This window comes from Chiloscyllium punctatum, chromosome 29 (assembly GCF_047496795.1).
Source record: "Chiloscyllium punctatum isolate Juve2018m chromosome 29, sChiPun1.3, whole genome shotgun sequence".
NCBI lineage: Eukaryota > Metazoa > Chordata > Chondrichthyes > Orectolobiformes > Hemiscylliidae > Chiloscyllium > Chiloscyllium punctatum.
This window is the reverse complement of record NC_092767.1, coordinates 66,877,858-66,891,175: the sequence shown is the minus strand read 5'-3', so window position 1 is coordinate 66,891,175 and position 13,318 is coordinate 66,877,858. Positions and strand designations below refer to the sequence as shown.

Sequence of the window (13,318 nt, the reverse complement as noted above, 5' to 3'; positions counted from 1 at the left end):
TACAGAGGAACCTTGATTATGTGAAGGGCACGGGTGGGGAGTATTTCATTCGGTTAATCGATTGCCGAATGAAATAGTTCAGCCAAGCTTCGGGGCCTTGTGATCTTGCTGGATAATCTGAAATTCAGAAAATTGAGTGCCGGATAATTGAGGTTCCTCTGTAAATTCAATTTGTGATGATGTTTGTCCAAAACACCTTGAGATGTTCCAGTGATAAGACATTACAAAAATGAAAGGATTAACTCTTTTTCTTCTCAGAGAGGTGATGGCCACGTGCTGGACTGTTAATCCAGAGAACCAGGGAATTCCAGATGGTGGAATTTCAATTTAATAAAAATCTGCAACTAAGGGTCTAATAATGACCGTGAAAACGCTGTTGATTGTTGGAAAAACCTATCTAGTTCACTAATGCTCTTTTGGAAAGGAAACTGCCATCCTCACCCGGGTTGACTTTTAACTGCACTCACATCCTGTGGATGAATAAAAAAAATAGAGCTATAAAACATTCAGTCTGAATTTTCCAAGATTCTGTGTCACTGAAGAGAAATGGCAAAACCTTCCATCAGATGGGTTTAACAACTAGGCTTGTGGAGCAGAAGTTCTCTTGGTAGTGTTCAATCATTTAGTTTCTGCACATCGCAACATGGATGTCCAAGGCCCAGATGATCATCAGCCATTTTTCCTCCTCTTTGTACCTGAGGAGCATTGCTCCATTTAGTTTGTGTTTAATATCCTCGTTGCCTTTTGACCTTCCTCAACGTGTGCAAGGTGGCAAAGCCCTGACTGAATTCCACAGTTAGCGTAGGAAGTCAGATTTGGTGTGAGAAGTGCAACCAGTTTGAACAGGTTAATTAAAATATCTAGGGGAAAGTGAGGACTGCAGATGTTGGAGAGTCAGAGTCGAAGAGTGTGGTGCTGGAAAAGCACAGCAGGTCAGGCAGCATCCGAGGAGCAGGGAAACAACATTTTGGGCGTAAGTCCTCATGAAGGGCTTACGCCTGAAATGTCGAATCTCTTGCTCCTCGGATGCTGCCTGACCTGCTGTGCTTTTCCAGCACCACACTTTTCGATTTTACTTAAAGTATTGACAACCGAGCCTCCGCAGTCAGAATGAGTTCTTCCAGATTTGGAAGGTTTGAAGTGGAAAGGACTGAAGGTGAAGAACCGAATACTAACAGAAAGAATAAAAATGGACTGTTTGACCTTATTAAACAATGGATGATATTAGAGATAGACATGCACAGTAATGGAAAAAAAACCCGCCAAATGTGAGGTTTCATTAAGAATGGGAGGCAAATTCTGATAAGTAGATCTTTAAAATTTGTGTTGTAACTTTATAGGCACTTGATGCATCAACATAGACATTAGTCTTACAGTTCACAGCACTATTACAGCATTATTACTCTATATTTCACAGTAGGAGTCCATTTGACCATTTTGTTTGCACTAGCTCTCCAATTCATTTCGTGCCATTCTCCTGCCTTCTCCCCATAGCTTTTCTTTTCAAATTAGCATCTAATTTCCTTCTGAATGCTCCACTTGAACCTGCCTCTACCGCACTCTCAGGCCATGCATTCCAGATCTCAACCATTTTGCTGCAGGAGGAAGCTCATCATTGTGTTGCTTCTGCTTAATTTTACAAATTTTCTTCAAATCTGTGGCCTCTCATTATTAATCCTTTCACATGTGGGAACAGTTTCTCTCTATACGCTCAGTCCAGATGTCTCATGATTTTGAATGACAACTTTCCTCCAGGAAAACACTACTAACTTCTCCAATCTATCTTCACAACTGAACTTCCTCATTCCTGAAAACATTCTCACTCTGATTTGAAATCCAGCCCAGGACACCACTATCCCTCATTTATTGGCTATAATGTTAATTTTTAAACTAAAATGGTGGGATATGGATGTTGCTGAGTAAACCATCCCAAATTAAGAGACAACCCCATTGCTGTGGGTCTAGAGGCACATGTAGGCTAGACCTGGTAAGGACAGCAGATCTCCTTCCATAAAGAGATGACTTTGATCTCTAACCATTTCCTTCTGAGCATGTTCGTCTCCCAGGGGACACTGTCCATCGGTGACTTTACCGGTGGGGGGGGTTATGTGACCTGACCTGTGTATTGGTGAAGCCGAGGTCAGGGCTGAAATTTATGACTGAGGCAGAGTAGGAGAGTTTTACTCTGCCTTGGAAAACCATGTCCTGAAACTAGAAGCTCAACTATACTTATTTTAACCAACCTGCTCGAAAATGTTATGTCACACCTCCGGAGCAGGTGAGACTTTTTAGATTAGATTCTCTACAGTGTGGAAACAGGCCCTTCGGCCCAACAAGTCCATGCAACCCCTTCGAGGAGAAACCCACCCAAACCCATTCCCCTACCCTATATTTACTCCTGACTAACGCACCTAACACTGTGGGCAATTTATCATGGCCAATTCACCTGACCTGCACATCTTTGGATTGTGGGAGGAAACCAGAGCACCCAGAGGAAACCCATGCAGACACAGGGAGAATGTGCAAACTCCACACAGACAGGTGGGAATCGAACCCAGGACCCTGGTGCTATGAGGCAGCAGTGCTAACCACTGAGCCACTGTGCCACCCAAACCTGGGTTTTTTTGACCCAGATGTAATGAATGGATAATTTATTGTCACGTGTATCTAGGGAGATACAGTGAAAAGTGTTCTGTCATCACAATCATTTTGAGGTACAAAAGAATAAGAAGAAAGTACTTAAATGGAGTTATTAAACAAATGAAGGACATAACCACTGTGCTACAAGAGCCCCTCAGTTGTGAAGTTAACATACTCAGCTGAAATTGAGGCAGGCCAGAGACACAGACAGATGTTTGGTTTAATTTGGGGGCTGAGTTGTCTGATTCAGAAAATGTCTGCTCCCTGGGACTAACATTAATCGCATAAAAAGCCTAAAATTTACTTAATAAAATACGTCATTAAAACCGAATTAAGCTATACAGCCTAAACAGTTATTTTTCAAACTATAATGAGTAGAATAGAGAATCTCCTGTTTGATAAACTCTTACTTACATTTGAACAATGTACCCTTTGTTTATTGTCAAGAATGTGGAAATTTATTATTTCACTTCTTCACAGATACTCTGGAACCTACCGCCAAAATCATTACCAGTTTTGGCAACTGAAGAGCCTGATTTATATTCAGTTATATAAGGCACTGTCGAAGCCTTCTGCAAAAAGCAGGAAACTGGGGGAAAGGCATAGGGACAGCAGGAGGCATTCAATCCCTCAATTTTCTTCCACATCCAATTACAACATGGCTTCGTTTACCCATCTTGATTCTGAATCCCTTATCACTGCTACCTTATAAAAGAAAATTATTATTTTGCAATTTTCTATTGAACTGCAGCCTCAACAGCAATCTTCTGGAAACAAGTTCCGGACTTCCGCCTCCCCTTCTTGTGAAGTAGTGCTCCTTGACATCACTCTTGAGCCTAGTTCTAATTTTAAGGTCATTGCCCCCACTTTCTGCACATATCCACCAGAGCAAGTAGGTTTTCTCTGTCGAGATATTCTCTAATCAATGTGTTGAGGGAGGTTATTACACACCTCTGGAGCAGGTGACACTTGAAACCGGGCCTTCTGACTCAAAGGTAGGGACTCTCCTAATGTACCACCAGAGCCCACCCTCTTGTCTTCTCTGGGTACCCTTTCAACTTCAATCATTTTCTAAATTTCAGTTGGGTCTGATCCAAGCAACCTATTGTCATTTTTCTGAATCTGTGCTGTGTGCGTCCATTCGAGGCAAGTGGCTCGAATTGAGTGTGGTACTCTAAACTGGATCTAAATAGAGGTTCATTTTGTATTTCAGAGTGATTACCAGCAGTTGAGGCTGGTGGCAAGTTAGGTTAAACACATTAAGTTGAGAAGAGGACAAGTGAATCTTTGATCTGAGCAGAAAATGTATTTGGAGGTGTTAGGTGAAGTAAACCATTGAGCTAAGAGAACCTTAGCAGATCAGTTGACATGGCGGGCAATCAATATATTACAGAACACAGTGTCAGCTGTGGCCCAGTGACGCGGAAATCCAGGCTGACAACTCAATAAAGAACTGAGTGCCTGCTGCTGTCTTTTGAATAAGATGCAAAACCAAGGACCTATTTGTCCTCATGGATGGGTATAAATAATCTATAGCACCATACTGAAGGACAGGCCGGTGATTCTTTAGTGTCCTGGCAATACTCACCAATATTAGGAAAAGCACTTTCTGCTCATTACCATTGCTTTTGCAGGAGCTTGTTTCCTGAGGAAGAGTTACAACTGAAACTTTGGCTTCTCCACCTCCTGATGCTGCCTGCCCTGCTGTGTTCTTCCAGCCTCTTGCTTGTCTGTTTGCATATTAGCCGCCATATTTTCCTGTGTTACAAAAGTGCTTCATTGGTTTTGACAACTGGTATATCAGAAGTCACTGTGGAATTGTTTACACATGCGCCTCACTTAGTTGTGAAATTACCTATAGTTCGTAGGACCAGAATAGATTAGATTACTTACAGTGTGGAAACAGGCCCTTCGACCCAACAAGTCCACACTGACCCTCCGAAGTGCAACCCACCCAAGCCCATTCCCCTACATCTAACACTACGGGCAATTTAGCATGGCCAATTCACTTAACCTGTACATTTTTGGACCGAGGGAGGAAACCGGAGCACCTAGAGGAAACCCATCAGACACAGGGAGAATGTGCAAACTTCACACAGACAGTTGCCTGAGGCAGGAATTGAACCCGGGTCTCTGGCTCTGTGAGGCAGCAGTGCTGCCCACTGTGCCACTGAGCCGCCCAATACATTTGATTTGTCTGAAAATTGGCACAAAATTATCTGTGAACTGCTGGCAGCCACTGGAGTCAAATGTGTGACTCCCCTTTGGACACTCTGACTAAGACCTTAACATGGCAAAAGAAAAGAGTGATAATTATGGGCTTTACCAAAATGATTACTTTTTAAGTGGCAAGATGCCAATGAAGGAGGAATGCAGCTTGTTAAATGTCTAATTAATACCTCAACTTGTCTTATTAGTATTCAACTTTTTATCTTACCAAATGTGCCAAATAAGCTAGATCTTGAGTGTTCTCAACATGGAAGTCAGAATGGGCATCTGGTGACTTTAACTCACCGCTGGCTGCAATGAACCACCATGTTGGTCAGCAGCGAACAGTGTCTCTGTGCATGGTCCATTAGCAACAGCCACTCGCATGCCTAGACAATGGACATTAGCTTCCAACATTTTCCAACCCCTTATTGGCACCTTTCCAATCTATTTTCAGGCATGACTTGGAGGTGCCGGCGTTGGACTGTGGTGGACAAAGTTAAACATCACGTAACACCCGGTTATAGTCCAACAGGCTTACTTGGAAGCACTAGCTTTCAGAGCTGCTTCATCAGGTGGTTGTGGAGTATAAGATCGTAAGACACAAAATTTAAAGCCAAAGGTGTCCAGCATCATGGTGATGTGATACATTAAACAATTTTAGATCAATTCTTTCATCTTTTAGAATGGGATATGCTAGTTTCTGTTCTTTGTTATGTAAAACCCAGAACTTCTTTCAAATTGCGTTCTCAAGATAGCTCAGCTTTGCTAACAATAGGTGCGTTATTGAATCATCGAGTGATGTTGCACAGAAATGAGTCATTTGGCCACTTGTGCTCATGTATGTGTCTGCAAATTTTGCCTTTTAACTGTTTGCTTGATGACCTTTGGAAAGTTACTGCTAAATTCTGCTTCAACAGGCAGCACATTCCACATTATAATAACTCAACAAAGAAAACCTCCTCAAAGTCCCTATAAGATTATTTTTCTAGTTGTCAAGTAATTCAAGTCTATGGAGTTTGTCATGGTCTCACTGAGTAGCAGAACAGACTGAAGGGGTGAAATGACCTCCTCCAGTGTCGAAATGTGTGTCATCTGGTTATTGACAATTCTGCCAATTGAAAATGTCTCTCCAACATTATCCCACAAAATTCTTTCATGTGTTGCCCTGTCATTAGCACACGTCAGAAACTCAAAGGTGTGTTAAGCCAGTGCTGCTACCTGCATAATGATCTACTAACTTGGAATATCTTGGGCTATGGGTGTCTCACCCATGCATTCCCACAGACGACTTGCTCCTTTTTTCTCCATAAGGCTGTTCAACTCTTGATATGATGTTAGACTCCTATATCTATATCTGTACCATAGTTTTCAAATATAGTTCTCTAATGTAATGTTCAAGACTCCACTCCTCACATCCTTAATCTAGACTGGCAGCTTCTCTTTTGCTGATGCCAGTCATGTCTTCAGTTACATCATCATGATTTACATAAATCTCATTTACCTCCAAGTTTCTCTGTGATTAGCCTCATTTTAATTACTTATTTTTATCATTTTGCAGACTCTCAGGAGGATGATACTTGCTTTTTTGGGGCCAACCCATCTGACTGTATCAGAAGAATCCTTAACTAAGGCAGAAATTGCTGGAAAGACTTAGATGCTGTAGGGTGGCATGGTGGCACAGTGGTTAACATTGCTGCCTCACAGTGCCAGGGGATCCACGTTTAATTCCAGGCTGTCTATGTGGAATTTGCATGTTCTCCCCACGTCAGCATGGGTTTTAACTGTGTGCTCTGATTTCCTCTAACAGTCCAAAGATGTGGGGTTTGGTGGATTGGCCATGCTAAATTACCCTGTAGTGTTCAGGTGGATTAACCATGGTAGATGTAGGGTTATGAGGATAGAGTGGAACTGGATGGGATGATCTTCAGAAGATCAGTGTCCTTGGTGGATCGAATGGCCTCTATCTGCACGGTAGGAATTCTATGATCCACAGTATCTGTGGAGAGACATTTTGAGTTTAGTGGCCCTTCTTCAGAACACTATCTGTATATTGAATTGCCGCTTTGAAGAATCTCTGGTATAGATTCTCCGTAGATATATTGTCCCTGATACTGCTTGCTCCTTGTTTCTCAGGTAGGTTCTTCAATCCTTACATTCTTTTATTTACATTTCTACCTAATAAGTTCTCAGATATAGGTCTTTAGTATAGTGTCTAAGATTTCTTCATATTCTGCCAATTCCTCCATCACTGTTGCATCTGTCCAGTGATGCCAACTTTGACAAGGGATCTCCTCAACCGAGGATTCCTCACGACTGTCTGGTTGGCAGCCATGTCCAACCCATGTCCCGCTCTTTGGCCCTCACTCCCTCTCTTCCCTTACACAACAGCAAGAGGATCCCCCCCAGACTCACTACCATCCCACCAGCATCCACATTCAAAAGGATCACGAGCCACCATTTCCGTGCGTTCAAGCTGAACACTAACAGCAGACACATACTCCCCTCCCTTCACTTGTCAGTCATCTGCAGGGACTGTTTCCTCCAGGGCACCCTTGTCCACTTCTCCTCTCAACACCTCCTGGCACCCCCCAGTTCCTGAGCAATCACAAAGGTGTAACATCTGCCCGTTTACTTCCTCCCTCCTATCCAAGGCCCCAGACACGCCTTCCAGTGAAGCAGCACTTTACTCCATCTAGTCTACTGCACTTCTTGCTCATAATGCGGTCTCCTCTACATTTGGGAGATGAAGCAAAGACTGGGTGATCACTTTGTAGAACATCTGCATAGTGTCCGCAAAAAATGACCCTGAGCTTCTCTGTTCTGGACTGGATACATTTTCACAGTTATTAGAGATATGTCACAGTTACATCATTATGTTTTACATGAATCTTATTATACCACATGGGAATCACACCAGTGATCACCAGTTCCAGAAACATTCACAGCTCAGAAAGGTTGCTGCTCTTATGCACAGGAGCTGAAAATAGATCTCACACGTTGTTGGTGCAGAGACCACTGCATAGAAGTGTGCTGTTTTCAATGCATTTGTTCTGAACATTAAACACACCAGATATTTCCCAAGTGGGGACAATACAGACAGAATGTTATTTAAATGTAAATTAACTGAAGTCAGTTGCAAATTAACTTAACTCTGTACCACTGGTGTCAACAGCTATCAACGTGGGTTTCTCCCCTGCTCTGCAGTGTAATATTCTTAACATTTGCTGTGACACGAGTCTCCGAAGTCTTTCTTACACATGGAACCTATCATAAGATATCCTGCCGGAATGGCACTCCTCATTCTTCCCTGGGTTACAACTGCTTTCTTGTAACGGACAGGTCAGTGTGACACTGGAATGCTTTGGAAAATATATTGCCAAAGCTTCAGAGCAGGGTTCAGTATGGGATTGGAGAAGAAACGAAAAGGCCAGTCAGGTGAAATGCCTTTTGAAAGTTCACCTCAATGTCCTCTATGCTACATTCATCAACACTCTCTGTGACTTCAAGAAAGGACTCAATCAGTTTGGTCGAGCAAGTTCACCTTTCTCAAATATGAGTGGACTATTAACCTGATTAACATTCTTTCACTCATTTAAGTTTGTCCTTGGAAAAGGTCTCCTATGATTTTCTACCTTTAGCCTCAGACTGACCTGTTCTGTATTTAACAAGTTTACCCCTCTCCATATTTTGAAGAGGGATGTAACATTTTGGAATCTTCCAGTCATAGAACATAGAACATTCCAGCGCAGTACAGGCTGTTCAGCCCTTAACGTTGTGCTGACCTGTGAAACCAATCTGAAGCCCATCTAACTTACACTATTCCATTTTCATCCATATCTTATCCAATGACCATTTAAATGCCCTTAAAGTTGGTGAGTCACCACTGTTGCAGGCAGGCCGCTCCACACCCCTACTACTCTCTGAGTAAAGAAACTACCTTTGACATCTGTCCTGTATCTACCGCCACTCAACTTAAAGCTATGCCCCCTTGTGCTAGCCATCACCATCCGAGGAAAAAGACTCTCACCATCCACCCTATCTAACCCTCTGATTATATTATAGTCCTTCAGTGTGTGGGATATAGGTAAATTAATGTTACTTCTGCAATTCTGCAATTTCAGAAGTTCATTCTACAAAGTAAAATGAACTCACGCCAGTGTGTAATTGTTTTAGCCACGAGCTGAGTCAACAAGAATGGAAACGATGTGGAGGAAATATATAATTGTTTTTGTATTAGCTAAAATTGTATGTCAGAATGAGATGTGCCAGCAAAACAATGGTAGACATTACGGGCAAATAGATAAGATGTTGTGAGGGGATGAAGTTAAGCTAGATACGCTTGTACAAACAGTAGGTATAAACATCTGCTTCCCACTTTTACAAAAACACAGGAACAAACCCCAATTAAAAGGGTCACAGGGATCAGAACAGCCTCGGGAAAGGCACAGATGGAGGGGTACATAATGATGAAGAAAGAATATGCCTAACAATGACCTACAGTGGGATGAGGTCAAACAGCCTTGTGAGGCCAGAAATAAGCATTTTGTCACAGACAAGGCAAGAGATAAACAGGGGTAATGGGGGCCGGTCTTAGGGAAGTGGAAGATGTAAACAGGGGAGGAGCAGTGTAAAACAATAGAAATCAAATTATATAAATGTTGTGTATGAATTGAATTTGGTGTGTATGTCCTCTGCCTTATAGGCACTGGACATCTCACCCAGTTGCAAGTGTAAAATAAAGGACACTGCTGATTCAGATTTTGTCTCGGACTGCAATTATTGAGGTGTGTGAGCTTTGTTTCTCACAAGTGTCACTCTGATATCCAAACAGGTTGAAAGACTGTGCTTATTTCATCTTTGCTTCCCCCAGAAGCTGAGGATGTATTCTATCTGGTCCAGGAAACTTGTTAACTTTGAGGGAAGCTGACAATTTCATACCTCCTTGCTGTCTATTTTTATCCAATCAGAAATCTCTATTTCCCATTCGTCTGCTGCAAAGTTAGAAGAACCTTTTGTGAAGACAGATACAAATAATTCGTTCAGTGTCACCATTTTTCCTAGAGTGTCAGAGGCTGAGGGGTGACCTAATAGAGCTTTATAAAATAATAACAGGCAATAATAGGGTAAATAGACAAGGTCTTTTCCCTGGGGTGGGGAAATCCAGAACTACAGGGCATAGGTTGAGGGTGAGAGGGGAGACTTTTTCATGCAGAGGGTGGTGCGTGTATGGAATGAGCTGCCAGAGGAAGTGGTGGAGGCTTGTGCAATTACAACCTTTAAAGGCATCTGGATGGGTATATGAACAGGGAGAGTTTAGAGGGATATGAGCCAAGTGCTGGCGAGTGGGGCTAGATTAGAATAAAAGCAAATTATTGCGGATGCTGGAATCTGAAACCAAAAGAGAAAATGCTGGAAAATCTAAGCAGGTCTGGCAGCATCTGTAAGGAGAGAAAAGAGCTGATGTTTTGAGTCTAACTGACCCTTTGATTAGGATATCTGGTTGGATTGAAGGATCTGTTTCCGTGCTGTACATTTCTGTGACTCTACAAGATTTCCCTATTGTTTTATTTTGATTTTCCTAATTGGCTCCACTATTCATTCAACTATCCCATGTCTTTTTATATGTTTGTAGAATATTTTGGGATTCCTTTATAATACACTCTGACCTGAGAGGGTTTTAGATTAATTTGTGATAGTCTCATAATCACCATTTTCCAGGTTTGTGGATTGAATTTAAATTTCGCTAGTCCCTGTGGTGGGATTGGAATCCAGATTGCAGACTATTCACCAGGCTCTGGATGATTAGTCCAGTGACATTGCAACTACACAGCCATTTTTCCCAGAAAATGTGTAATTTCAAATTGCTATCTGTTCTACGTGTTTGCCATTTCCTTTGCACTGATCTATCTGCAGGTGCCTAGTCCTTAAACTCTGGAATGCTCTCAGTCATACAGCGTGGGAACAGACTCTTTGGTCCAACTAGTCCATGCTGACCATGTTCCCAAACTAAACGATTCCCACTTGCCTGCAATGAGCCCATATCCCTGCAAACCCTTTCTATTCCTGTACTTATCCAACTCTCCCTAAAACTTTCACCTTCTTTCTCCTCCTTTAAGACATTCTTAAGGTGTGCCTCTTTGACAGGCTTTTAGTCACTTATCTTTATATTTTTTCTCTGTCTATCTTCTCTATATCATGGGATGTTTGCATTCATTGTCTTTTCCAAGTTACCATCAAGCTCGTTAGGCCATTTACTCCCATAAACCACCTGTAGTGTCAGATCGAGTAAGGGTGGCAGACTTGCATTGTGAATTTGACCAGTGAATCAAATGGGGCTTAGTTTTTAAATGAAAATAGATGGTAGCTTTATGGCGCAATTCCTGAGACTAGCCTTCAACTCTGGCTGTCCACTGGGATTTGAATGCATGTCCCTAGAGCTTTAGCCTGGGCCTGAAGATTACTAGTCCAGTGACATTACCATTACTCCATGTCTCCCTCTCACATTTCTCTGTGTGGCTTGGTGTCAAATTCTTTGTCTGATGATGGTCACATGACACAGTAAGCCAAATAACCTCTTTCTGTACCCTGGAAATTCTGAGATTCTTGCAGATGATTTATACTCGTAGATTCCCTACAGTGTGGAAACAGGCCCTTCGGCCTAACAAGTACACAATGACCCTCCGAAGAGCAATACACCCAGTCCCCTATCATATATTTACTCCTGACTAATGCACTGAACCTGCACACCCCTGAACACTACAGGCAATTTAGGATGGCCAATTCACTAACCTGCACATCTTTGGATTGTGGAAGGAAACCAGAGCACCGGGAGGAATCCCATGCTGACACGGGGAGAATGTTCAAACTGCACACAGTCACCTGAGGTTGGAATTCAACCCAGGTCTCTGGTGCTGTGAGACAGCAGTGCCAACCACTGAGCCAAGGAGCTGTATTAATGCTGGTTATTCTTGTATCAATTCTTCAAAAACTAGAGTTTCACTGGTTAAGCAGGGAGTAATCAAGAGAAGCAATGCTACAATATGTGACTGATGTTGCGGGGAAACGTTCAAATGTGAAATAAGCCAGAAACAGAACAGCTGATGCTGCCTATATGTCAGGTTTTACGGTACCTTTAAGCTGTCATTTCTTTCTGTGCAGTCAATTAATAATTTCACAGCACCACCAGTTCTGTTTTTTTACAACATACTGCATTTTCTGACATCATCGCTCCTGCAAGCAGTGTGCTAAAGCCTGTCTTTTTCACAGCAGGTTCTCTGGGAGATTCCCGAGGTTTCACGGAATCCCGCTGCAGCTCGAGGTTCCCAGGATTTTTCTCTCTCTCTCTCTCTCTCTGGCTGTGGTGGCAGGTTTAATGGGATTTCCCTGAGTTCAATGAAGGCTGCAGCATCAGGAATTACCCAATCTCATCGAGTCAGCTCCTTCAAACAAGCTGAGATGTACTAGCTTCAGCAGTTGATGCAGCAGTGCTGAGTCTGAGCTAGCTGAGCAAATCTTGGGATCTCCCTTCTCGCCGGGAATTCCCAGCGTCAGGAGTTGCCCCCAGCAACCCCGGGTCGTCGTGGGCTTCCCAATATTTGTGAGTAAGCTTCTTAACTGCGAGTGTGAAACGAGGAGGGAAGCAGCACAACAGAAAAATATTAAACTGCTTCCTCCGACACGAGAGAGCTCCAGTGCTATGTGAGCGTTGAATGTTTAATGATAAAATGACAAGGGTGGAGGAAATTAATAGAAAATCGCAGCAGCTGTTGCAGAGTGCGATCCAACAAAATGGCGGGCATACCTACCTGTTAGCTCGTTCCCATAACCGAAACTGGGACGTGCTGTGGCCTTCTGGCATTTTATTTCAGTAAACAAAATGGTTGGGAGGGGGGGGGAGGTGGTGGTGGGAATGAAGAAAATTTGAGATCTGCAACACACCTCAGGGGGGCCAGAAAAGTGTGTGAGCAGTTTGATCGAATCTAACAGCAACCAGTGCACTTGTTCAATACCGATTATTATTGAATCCCATTTCCCCCCCCCCCGCTCAATCCTTTGAAGGGTCAGCTGACTTTGGATGTTGGTCCTGCACCCAAGTCCCGCTCAGTCAGCGACTGAGTCCTGCTTTAAGGGAGCTGTTTGTCCTGTTTGATTTAAGATACAGTCTGATTTGATACGTGAGTTGCCTAGAAATTTCTAGCTTGTGCATAAAGTTCCAGGTTTCACGGACTGAGGGCTGCTGGGATTAAATTCCAGGGAATGCTGCTGGATATACCTATTCTGGGTGACCCTTTCTTTCGGCTTGGTCCTCTGCTGTATCTGAGGAATTTAATCCTATATGCAGGTTATGGTGAGGTGGTGATTTTTGGGGTGAAAGAGAGGGTAAAAATGGGACCAACGTGCGTCAGCTGTTAAATAACCCCAGAAGGAAAACGGGATGGAAACAGCAGAGGACAGGTCATCTGATACA

At 42.9% G+C, this 13,318-nt stretch overlaps 1 protein-coding gene across 4 annotated transcripts in view; it reads left to right on the top strand.

Moving 5' to 3' along the window:
- LOC140454487 (sodium/calcium exchanger 3-like) overlaps positions 1–13,318 on the top strand; it is a 352,119-nt gene that overhangs the window by 40,099 nt on the left and 298,702 nt on the right. For 2 of the 4 annotated variants that reach the window (XM_072549278.1, XM_072549275.1), the window contains exon 2: positions 12,118–12,448. The exons of 1 other annotated variant lie outside the window; for it this stretch is intronic. The gene's annotated coding sequence lies outside the window, so the exon portion shown is untranslated. The remainder of the gene's footprint in view (positions 1–12,117; positions 12,449–13,318) is intronic. One more of the 4 variants, XM_072549276.1, reaches the window with a different exon arrangement.